Below are 11741 nucleotides of genomic sequence, written 5' to 3'. Positions count from 1 at the left end.
AGACTATAAGAGAGGGGACTACATAGGTTTGAGGAACTTCCTGCAGGGGGTTCAGTGGGGCAGAGAACTGGTAGGAAACTCAGTAAACGAAATGATGGAATACGTAACAATAAAATGCAAGGAGGCAGAGGAAAGGTTTGTTCCCAAGGGCAACAGAAATAATGGGAAGACCAGAACGATCCCCTGGTTTACCCGACGGTGTAAGAAGGCAAAAACTAAGTGCAATAGAGAATGGAAAAAGTACAGAAGCCATAGAACACTTGAAAATAGGGAGATTAGTCACAGAGCCAGGAATGAATATTCACAGTTAAGGAGGGAGGCCCAGTGACAGTATGAAAATAACATAGCATCGAAATTCAAGTCTAACCCGAAACTGTTGTTAGCCACATCAGGAGGAAGACAACAGTCAACGACAAGGTGATCAGGTTGAGGACAGAAGTTGGGGAACTCACAAGAAATGATCAGGAAGTATGTGAGGAGCTAAACAGGAGATTTAAGGAAGTATTTACAGTAGAGACAGGAAGGGCTCTGGGAAGACAGCACATAGGGGAACATCAACAGGGAATATACCAACAAGTGTTGGATGACATACGAACAACGGAGGAGGAGGTGCAGAAGCTACTACGAACAACGGAGGAGGAGGTGCAGAAGCTACTAAGTAACCTTGATACCTCAATGGCGATGGGACCGGACAACATCTCCCCGTGAGTCCTTAGAGAAGGAGCAGAGATGCTGTGCGTGCCCCTAACCACAATCTTCAATACATCCCTTGAAACTGGGCAACTACCTTAGAAATGGAAGACAGCAAATGTAGTCCCCATTTTTAAGAAAGGAGACAGAAACGAGGCACTAAACTACAGACCAGTGTCTCTGACGTGTATAGTATGCAGAGTCATGGAGAAGATTATCAGGAGGAGAGTGGTGGAGCACCTGGAAAGTAACAAGATTATAAATGACAACCAGCATGGATTCATGGAAGGCAAATCCTGTGTCACAAACCTTCTGGAGTTTTATGACAAGGTAACAGAAGTAAGACACGAGAGAGAGGGGTGGATGGATTGCATTTTCCTGGACTGCAGGAAGGCCTTCGACAGAGTTTCTCACAAGAGATTAGTGCAGAAGCTGGAGGATCAGGCGCGTATAACAGGGAGGGAACTGAAATGGATCAGAGAATACCTGACAGGGAGGCAACAACGAGTCATGGTACGTGAAAAGTGGGCGCCTGTGACGAGCGGGGTCCCACAGGGGTCAGTTCTAGGACCAGTGCTATTTTTGATATGTGTGAATGACATGATGGAAGGGATAGCAAGTGTCCCTTTTCGCAGATGATGTGAAGTTGATGAGAAGAAATAAATCGGATGAAGATAAGGAAGGACTACAAAGAAACCTGGACAGACTGGACACGTGGTCCAGAAACTGGCTTCTCGAATTCAACCCTTCCAAATGCAAAGTCATGAAGATTGGGGAAAGGCAAAGAAGACCGCAGACAGAGTATAGGTTAGGTGGACAAAAATTTCAAACGTCACTCAAGGAGAAAGATCTTGGGGTGATCATAACACCGAACACGTCTCCGGAGGCACACATCAACCAGATAACTGCTGCAGCATATGGGCGCCTGGCAAACCTGAGAAGAGCGTTCCGATACCTTGATAAGGAATCGTTCAAGACACTGTACACTGTACGTCAGGCCCATACCAGAGTATGCAGCACCAGTTTGGAACCCACACCTGGTCAAGCACGTCAAGAAGTTAGAGAAAGGACAAAGGTTTGCAACAAGGCTAGTTCCAGAGCTCAAGGGAAATGTCCTACGATGATAGGTTGAGGGAAATCGGACTGACGACACAGGAGGGCAGAAAGGTCAGGGGAGACATGATAACGACATACAAGATACTGCGTGGAATAGATAAGGTGGACAGAGACAGGATGTTCCAGAGAGGGGACACAGAAACAAGGAGTCACAATTGGAAGATGAAGACTCAGACGAGTCACAGGGATGTGACTCGTCGTCAGGAAATGGAATAGCCTAGCAAGTGATGTAGTAGAGGCAGGAACCATACATAGCTTTAAGACGAGGTATAACAAAGCTCAGGAAGCAGAGAGAGGACCTAGTAGCGATCAGTGAAGAGGCGGGGCCAGGTGCTGAGTTTCGACCCCTGCAACCACAATTAGGCGAGTAGGTGAGTACACACACACACACACACACACACACACACACACACACACACTTTCAGCCAAAGAAACGCATTTGCTTGACATAACAAGAGAGTTACATGAGGCGGAGTAAGGCTCGCCAGCCGTTGTGGTATCAAAGCCTGGCCGGCGGGTCACTGAATGTTTTCTCAGACATAATAATGGAGGCAGCGAGAGGACAGCTGGTAGCTCATAACAAAAATGCTTTCAAATGAGCTGATGTAGGTAACAGCTCTTAGCTTGCCAATAAAGTTAGGAATCCTTAACCTGTAAATAGCTGTCAATAAAGCTAGGGATCCTTAACCTTGTCAAACCCTGTGTAAAAAAAAAAAAAAAAAAAAAAAAAAAAAAAAAAAAAAAAAAAAAAAAAAAAAAAAAAAAAAAAAAAAAAAAAAAAATAGAGAGAGAGAGAGATACAGACTGACACAGACAGTTACAGACAAACAGGGAGAGACACACACAGAGACAGATACAGACAAATATAAAAATTTAGACAGACAGACGGAGACAAAGACATAGTGAAGCATTCAGACAGACAGACAATGTCTAACAGTCAGACGGACAAAATTTCCTGTGTTAGAGTATGCGTCTGGGCCCACAACTTCACATGCCGGGGCCAAAATAGCATCTCTTACTCACCCTCCCTGACTTCCTCTTCCTCTTCCGCTCCCCCCTCCTCCTTCCTTTCTTCCCTCTCCCCTCACATCTCGTTCTCCTCCTACCTTTCATCGACCACCCTGTAGGCTCCCTTCCCTTCTATACTAACATTCCCTTCGCCTTTCCCACTTCGCTCTCCTACACAAGGTTTTTATAGGGTTAGGTGAAGACTTCCTACCATTATTTACAAGCTAAAAATGGTCACCTACCTCAGCTCATTTAAAAGCCTTTTTATTGATTTGAGAAAAACAAATAAAGAACACGATCTGTGGGACACTTGGACATTTTTTTTTTCATCGATGTTGTTATTCTGTACGAACATGTTCTAGACTCAAGCCATTGTAGGAATGAATAAATGATCCTCAGATGGAGTGATGTACTATAAAAGGGTACAGCTAGAGTGTAGTTGCTGTTTACTGCCCGTCTTGTTGTGTTGAAGCTCACTTCTCACTGTCTGTGAAGTGGAGTCTTGAAAACATTGGCCTTATGCTGTACATAAGAATAAGTTCAACCACCACTTCGGGGTTAAAGGCTCTCCTGGAATTCCATATCTATCCAAGCCGGGTTCTGACGAGAGACAAATCTTGCTCGGTTCTCTATTCTCTCCAGAAGTCGTAGATGTTACGAAGGGCAGGAAATCCAAGACAGTGAAGCATAATCAATGTCTGCCCGCACTTTTACCTAGTGCAGAGCTTTTCAGACTCTATTGTAGAGGCAGATACGAGATGCGCCATAATGCTGAAAGTTTTTTGGCTTCCTTACTTGCAAGATTTGTCACAGTTTTGAATCAAATTTCACCTACAGAATAGGTTCCAACACTCTCCTATTCAGTGTTAATACTAAACCAGTATTAAGGGTATTGTGCCTAGAGACTATCATCATTTGTGTTTTTTCGGAAACAAAGGTCTGCCATCGTCTTCCCCAGGTTGATATAGCTGTAAGCTCGCGAATATTGTGCTAAGAGCAACTAGCATTTCCTCTCTTGGATAAGTAAATGTCAGAGTAATTCGTAACAGTTCTTGTATAAAACAATTCTTACTTGTTTTATACTCATACTGCGTCGGTATGAGAATTAGACTTTCTAAACTTTTGTTTATGTCTGTGTGTCTTTCTTAGTTTGTGTGCGCACGAGATTCTGTATGTATATACACCTGATGTACTTGTCAGCATCGCGCGTCTAGAGGCTGGTGACATGAAGCTTGGGTCATGCGTGTACGTCTCCTTTAAAGCTGAACACTGTGGTGGCTGGGACGACTTCCGCCGACAGACGGCTCCATAATACATGTTTATTACGGTCTTGGAGGCAGAGTACTCCCTCTTGGGTGTGCTACTCCGAGGTTGCTGGGTAAGATTTATCAAGGTTTTCAGAAATTTGCTCAGTGTGTTTAACGTTAGATAGACCGCACCCCAATTTTTGATGTGGCTTCCATATCTGTGGCTTTAAGTGATCACTGAATCATTGTGGCAGTTCTTAACGTTTACCAGAATAATAGAGAAGGGTATGGTAGCAGTGATCATGTAGTTATGCTTTTTTTTTTAATGTCATTTGCCAATGTCTCTCAAATACACACACACACACACACACACACACACACACACACACACACACACACACACACACACACACACACACACACACACACACATATATATATATATATATATATATATATATATATATATATATATATATATATATATATATATATATATATATATATATATATACGCAAAACAGCCACTGTGGAAGAACAGTGAGATTTCAAGTGATTTCGTGTTTTCTCACATTATTAAGGCACTGTAAAAATAATAGAACAGCAGAAGGTTTTTAAAGCTGTCACATCCGACATAACACATTATGATGCGGTGGGATGATCAAGAACATGTCCAACATAGCTTATATCCTTCCCAAATTTTATTAATTACAAGTTAATCCTAAACCAATATTCATATTAAATAAAACATTATTTTTGATGAAGTTTGATTCATCTACATGTCTTAACGTTACACCTCCTTGATAACAACTTTCTCGTCATTTTGAAAATCAATTGGATAATTAAAATCTCTCACGTGTATAATCAGAGCATTAGACTTGTCCAGTCCAAATGTTGTATTTATGTTACTGAAATCTTAGTTCAAGACTTTTTCCTGTTTGACCATTACAAATTTTATTACACAGGCATCAGTATTTTGGGGGGAATTTCTAATCAGAAGTTCTTTTCCTGTATCAAGATTTTTAAAGACAACTTTCATTTTAAAATTCTGAAGAAGAGGAAATATATCAAGAATGTTTTCATAGTGAGGGAGAACCATCATATTCTTGCTTGAATATGACTGTCCTTTTCTGAATTGTAAAATGCATCTCCAGCAATTTTAAAGGATGTATCAAAAAAGTATTTTGGATATTTTAGATCATTAGCTATTTCAAAAATCTACAAGAATTCTTCACCCATGAACTCTAGGCTACAAATACGCAGTTCTCAAAAACATAGCTGAAAATACAGAAAATGTAACTCAACGATGATGTGGAGAATAATAATGCACATAAAAACAGTTATTTGTTGGTTTAATGTATATTTAGAATTTAAAATCATGATTCATCTTAATAATTAGGACTCCTAAAAAAAGGCAGTGAGTCATTTTCTTTAAACTCATCGGTGAAATTTTGTGAATGAGTTAGATTTAGAAAGGACATAGGTAAGTACTGGTTTTCTAACAGAGTTGTAGATGCGTGGAACAGTCTTCTTTATATCAATAGTCTTAGGTATTAAACACAAAACATTATCAACATATCCGTACCACTTAGCTCTACGGGGAAGCATTTTGTTAACTATTGTAGATATTTCTACGTATGACGTAAGCAAGTAAATGAGAACTGCCGTAGGGCTATGGAATGTGGTTTGAGCGAGGGGAAGGAAGGAGGGAGATATGCGGGAGAGAGGGAGGGAGGGCGAGGTTTGGGAGGCCGGGAGTATTGTGATAGGGAGGGAGGGGAACAGGAGTGTAGGAGGGAGGGAGGCAGAGAGGGAGGGAGGGAGGCAGTGTGAGGGGCAGTGTTCGAGACAGTGTGGGAGGGAGGGAGGCAGTGTCTGGCTTAGATATAATTATTTGGCATGAATCTTTAATGAATAGGATAACCACAAATGTAGTGTATATGCGTGTACTCACCTATTTGTGGTTGCAGGGGTTGATTAACAGCTCCTGACCCCATCTCTCAGCTGGTCGCTACTAGGTGCACTCCCTGCTCCATGAGTTAATCGTATCTCTTCTTAAAGCTATGTTTGGAACCTGCCTCCACTACATCACTTGCTAGACTATTCCACTTCCTGACAACTCTATGACTGAAGAAATACTTCTTAACATCCCCGTGACTCATCTGAGTCTTCAACTTCCAGTGTGATCTCTTGCTGCTATATCCCATGTTTGAAACCTTCCATCATTATCCACTTTGTCAATTCCTCTCGGTATTTTATGTTGTTATCATGTTCTCCCTACCCATCGTGTCCTCCAGTGTCGTCAGGTTGATTTCCCTTAACCTCTCCTCGTTGGACATACCCCTTAGCTCAGGGACTAGTTTTATTGCAAACCTTTGCACTTTTTCTAATTACTTGACTTGCTTGACCAGGTGTGGGTTCCAAACTGGTGCTGCATACTCCAATATGAGCCTGTCATACACGGTGTACAGAGTCTTGAACGATTTCTTTGCTGTCGATAAGTTATTCTTAGGTTAGTTTGCCGCACATGTGCTGCAGCAGTTATTTGAAGACTTAGACACATATGCAACATCTGGGTCTCTTAGTACATATGACTAATTCTTCATCTTGTCGGTATGTTATACTTTTTAAGTTGCAGCAGTTATTTGGTTGATGTGCGCCTCACATGTGTTCGGTATAATACTCATCCAACATCCTTTTTTTTGAGTGACTGTTGCAGTCTTTGGCCCACTAGCCTGTATTCTGTTTGCGGTCTTCTTTGACCTTCCCCAATCGTCATGACTTCGTACTTGGTAGGGTTAAACTACAGGAGACAATTTTTGAACCAGGCTTGCAGCCTGTCCAGGCCCCTTTGTGGTCCTGCCTGATCCTCATCCACATTAGCTACACATTGTCTGACAATGGATCTATCCCTTCCTTCATATTTTTCACTTATACCAGAAACAGGCGCCCACTCTAACACCTTGTCACAAACCATCACACGTTGTTTCCTTCCTGTCAGTTATTCTCTGATCCACTACAGTGCCTTTCCTGTTATTCCTGCATTAATGTCATGTGCGGAACAGTATCGAAAGCCTTCTTACAGTCCATGAAAATGTTGTTTACCCAGCCCTCTCACTCCTACTTCTGTCACCTTGTAAAACTCCGGTAGATTTGTGACACAGGATTTCCCCTCCCTTACACCGTGCTAATTATCGTGTATGAACGAATTCCTTTCTAGTTGCTCCACCAGACTTTTACATATAGGTTTTTCCATGACTTTGCATGTTATACATGTCAATGTCACTGGTTTGTAGTTTAATGCGACCTGCCTATCTTTTTTCTTATAGATTGGGACTACATTTGCTTTCTTCCACACTTCAAGTAGTTGCCCTGTTTCGATAGATTGCTGAAGATTGTTGATAGTGGCACACAGTGTATATGTTCCCTCTTACAGGACCTATGGAGAGATTTTGTCCTGTCACATGGCTTTGAGGTATCTAGTTCACTTAGCAGCCTCTTCACCTCCTCCCCAGTTGTGTGTAGTGTGTCCAGCACTTGTTGACGTATACGTCTATCCCGGTTTGCTGGAGTCCTTTCTGTCTCCAATGAAAATACTTAAATGTAGTGTTGAGTTCTTCACATACCTCCTTGTGGATTCTTGTGATCTCCCCAACTTGCTTCCTTAGCCTGAGTACCTGGTCATTGACTGTTGCTTTTTTCTTGATGTGGCTGCACAACAGCTTCGGTTCAGATTTGGCTTTCGAAGCTACTATGATATTCTCGTATTGCATATTCAGTTCTGTCTCATTATTTTCCTGGGTTCTTTATCTTCTATACTTTTTGCATTCTCTAGTGCACTTAGTTTTGGCCTCTCTACACCTTTGGGTGAGAGAAGGGCTCGTTCTAGTCTTCCCATTGTTTCTGTTGCCCTTGGGAACGAACCTCTCGTCTGCCTCCTCGCATTTAGTCAGGTATTCCATCATTTCGTGTACTGTTTTTCCCACAAGTTCTCTTTCCCACTGTACGTCATGCAGGAAATTCCTCATGCCTGTGTAGTTCCCTCTTTTGTAGTTTGGCTCCTCCCGTCCTTCTCGTGCTACTTCACTCTCCACTTTTAAATCTACAATGTATTTGAAGCTCAAAACCATGTGATCACTAGCTCAGAGGGGCCTTTCATATGTGATATCCTCAATGTCAGATCTACTCAAGGTGAATATGAGGTCTAGCCTTGCTGGTTCATCCTCTCCTCTCTCACAGGTGGTGTCCCTAACATATTGATGCATGAGGATTTCCAGTGCCACCTCCAATCATCTTAAGTTTCTGGTCCCACCTGTGGCTCCAGGTTTTCCCAGTCAGTCTCCTGGTGACTGAAATCACCCACAACTAGTAAATTTTTCCTACCCATATGGGCCCTTCTGGCTATCTCAGCTAGTGCATCCACCATTGCTTTGTTGCTCTCATCATACTCTTGTTTTGGCCTCCTACCATTTAGCATCGGGTTGTACTTAAAAACATAAGAACATAAGAAAGAAGGAACACTGCAACAGTCCTACTGGCCCATGCAAGGCATGTGCAATTTTCCCACCGGCTTAAACCAATGCCTTAACCTACTCAGGTCAGTCACATTCACTTAAGGGACGAGCACGGCATCTGACCTATTAGCACAAGTTAGTCAGGTCCAACTCTCACCCACCCACACCCACTCATGTATTTATCCATTCTATTTTTAAAACTATACAACGTCTTAGCTTCTATGACGGTACTCGGGAGTTTGTTCCACTCATCCACAAGTCTGTTACCAAACCAGTGCTTTCCTATATCCTTCCTGAATCTGATCTTTCACTTCAGTGCAATTACCACATGGGGACCCCAAGTCTGAAGTATTCCTACTATGTAGTCCCTTGTGTGTGTGTGTGTGTGTGTGTGTGTGTGTGTGTGTGTGTGTGTGTGTGTGTGTGTGTGTGTGTGTGTGTGTGTGTGTGTGTGTGTGTGTGTGTGTGTCAATATGTGCTTATATTTTATTTTTTGGTTAGCAAAATTGGACACTTCAGCAATATGCTGCTAGCCTATTCCGTGTGATAGTTACACAGTCAGAACTTAAGCTAATTATGGGTTGTTTCTCATGTTCCGTCACACACAATAGAATTCATACACAGTGTTGAAATCTATCATTAGGGTCATGTCAGTGTGTGGGAGGTGGCGGTGTATGGGTGTTGAACAAATGATCATACTTCTGGTTTCCTAAGTAGAATATTTTATAATATTCTGGTATGTTTTATAATTCCAAGAAAGAATCTAAATCAATTAATGAGACAACAAAATCTTAGAGAAAATAATAATACGAATCTAGGCGGGATATTAGTAACATTAAACATCAGAGAGAGATTGTAACAGTAGTGAGGAGTGAACAATGGATCACGAGTGCCGCTACGCTGTATTGTTAGATATTTATGTTAAAAGAGAGTATAGGCAATAAGGTTGAAGATATATGGGGTAGGTTTAAGAATGTAGTGTTAGAGAGTTTAGCAGAAGTTTGTGGTTACAAAAAAGTGGGTGCGGGTGGGAAGAAGAGCAACTGGTGAAATGGTGACGTAAAGAGAAAAGTAAGAGAGAAAAAGTTAAAATATGAGACTTTTTAACAAATTAGAAATGGTACAGGGAGGGAGGAATATATGGAGAGGATAAGAGAGGTTAAGAGAGTGGTGAAAGAATGTAAAAAAAGAGGAAATGAGAATGAGTGAGATGTTACCAAAGAATTTTGTTGAAAATAAGAAAAAGTTTTGGAGTGAGATTAATAAGTTGAGAAAGCCTAGGGAGAGAATGGATTTGTTAGTTAAAAGTAGGAGAAGCAGGTTGTTAGATGGAAAGTCAAATATATCAGAGATGGAGGGATTATTTTGAGGAATTGTTAAATGATAATGAGGATAGGGATGCTCTGATTTCGTGTATTGGGCAGGGAGGAATAGTGTATTATAGGAGTGAGGAAGAACCAGTTGTGAGTGTGGAGGAAGTGCGTGAGGCAGTGGGTAGAATGAAAGAGGTAAAGTAGCTAGGATTGATAGGATAAAGACAAAAATGTTAAAAGCAAGAATGGTTGGTTCTTTTGTTTCATAAATGTATGGAAGAAGGTAAGGTACCTGGGGGCTGGCAGAGCTTTTTTGTATAAAGGAAAAAGGGACAAAAGAAAGTGCAAAAATTATAGGGGAAATAAGCCTGTTGAATATGCCTGGTAAAGCATATGGTAGGGTTATTATTGAAAGAATGAAGAGTAAGATGGAGAGCAGGACATCAGAAGAACAACAAGGATTTCGGAAGGGTAGGAGGCTGTAGACCAAGTGTTTACAGTGAAACATAGAGGTGAACAGTATTTAAATAAGGGTAAAAATGTTTTTGTGGCATTATGGATTTTGAAAAAGTGTATGACAGGGTGAATAGGGGGGCATTGTGGCAGATGTTGCAAAAGTATGGAACAGGAAGTTGGTTAATGAAAGCAGTGAAGAGCTTTTATGAGGATAGTGAGGCTCAGGTTTGCGTATGGAGGAGACAGGGAGATTATTTCCCATTAAAAAAAAAGGCCTTAGACAGGGATGTGTGATTCCATCATGGTTGTTCAAATATTTATAGTTGGGATTTTGTGTGCGAGGGACTTGGACTTCCAGCAAGCATGTGTGAGCGTGAGTGGAGGCAAATGTTTTCTAGGACTTGACGTGCTGTTGGAGTGTAAGCAAGGTAACATTCATTAAGGGATTCAGGAAAATTGGCAGGCCGGACTTGAGTCCGGAAGATGGGAAGTACAGTGTCTGCACTCTGAAGGAGGGATGTTAATGTTGCCTTTTTATAACTGTAGTGTAAGGCACCCCTCTGTCAAAACAGTGATAGAGTGAATCATGATGAAAAGTGTTTCTTTTTCGGGTCACCCTTCCTTGGTGAGAGACGCCAGATGTGTTAATGAAAAAATATGAAATATTTAAAGTAGTACTAGCCAACACCCCATACACTGCCTGCTTCTGACCACCACCCCATACACTGCCTGCCTCTGACCACCACCCCATACCCCACCTGCCTCTGACCACCACCCGATACACTGCCTGCCTCTGACCACCACCCCCTACCCGGCCTGCCACTGACCCCCACCCCATACCCCACCTGCCTCTGACCACCACCCCATACACTGCCTGCCTCTGACCACCACCCCATACACTGCCTGCCTCTGACCACCACCCCATACACTGCCTGCCTCTGACCACCACCCCATACACTGCCTGCCTCTGACCACCACCCCATACACTGCCTGCCTCTGACCACCACCCCATACACTGCCTGCCTCTGACCACCACCCCATACCCAACCTGCCTCTGACCACCACCCTATACCCCACCTGCCTCTGACCACCACCCTATACCCCACCTGCCTCTGACCACCACCCCATACCCCACCTGCATCTGACCACCACCCCAAACCCCACCTGCCTCTGACCACCACCCCATACCCCACGTGCCTCTGACCACCACCCCATACCCCACCTGCCTCTGACCACCACCCAATACCCCACCTGCCTCTGAACACCACCCCATACCCCACCTGCCTCTGACCACCACCCCATACCCCACCTGCCTCTGACCACCACCACATACCCCATCTGCCTCTGACCACCACCCCATACACCATCTGCCTCTGACCACCACCCCATACACCATC

Source organism: Cherax quadricarinatus, chromosome 1, assembly GCF_038502225.1.
Source record: "Cherax quadricarinatus isolate ZL_2023a chromosome 1, ASM3850222v1, whole genome shotgun sequence".
Taxonomy (NCBI): Eukaryota; Metazoa; Arthropoda; class Malacostraca; order Decapoda; family Parastacidae; genus Cherax; species Cherax quadricarinatus.
Note: the sequence above shows the minus strand (reverse complement) of the source record.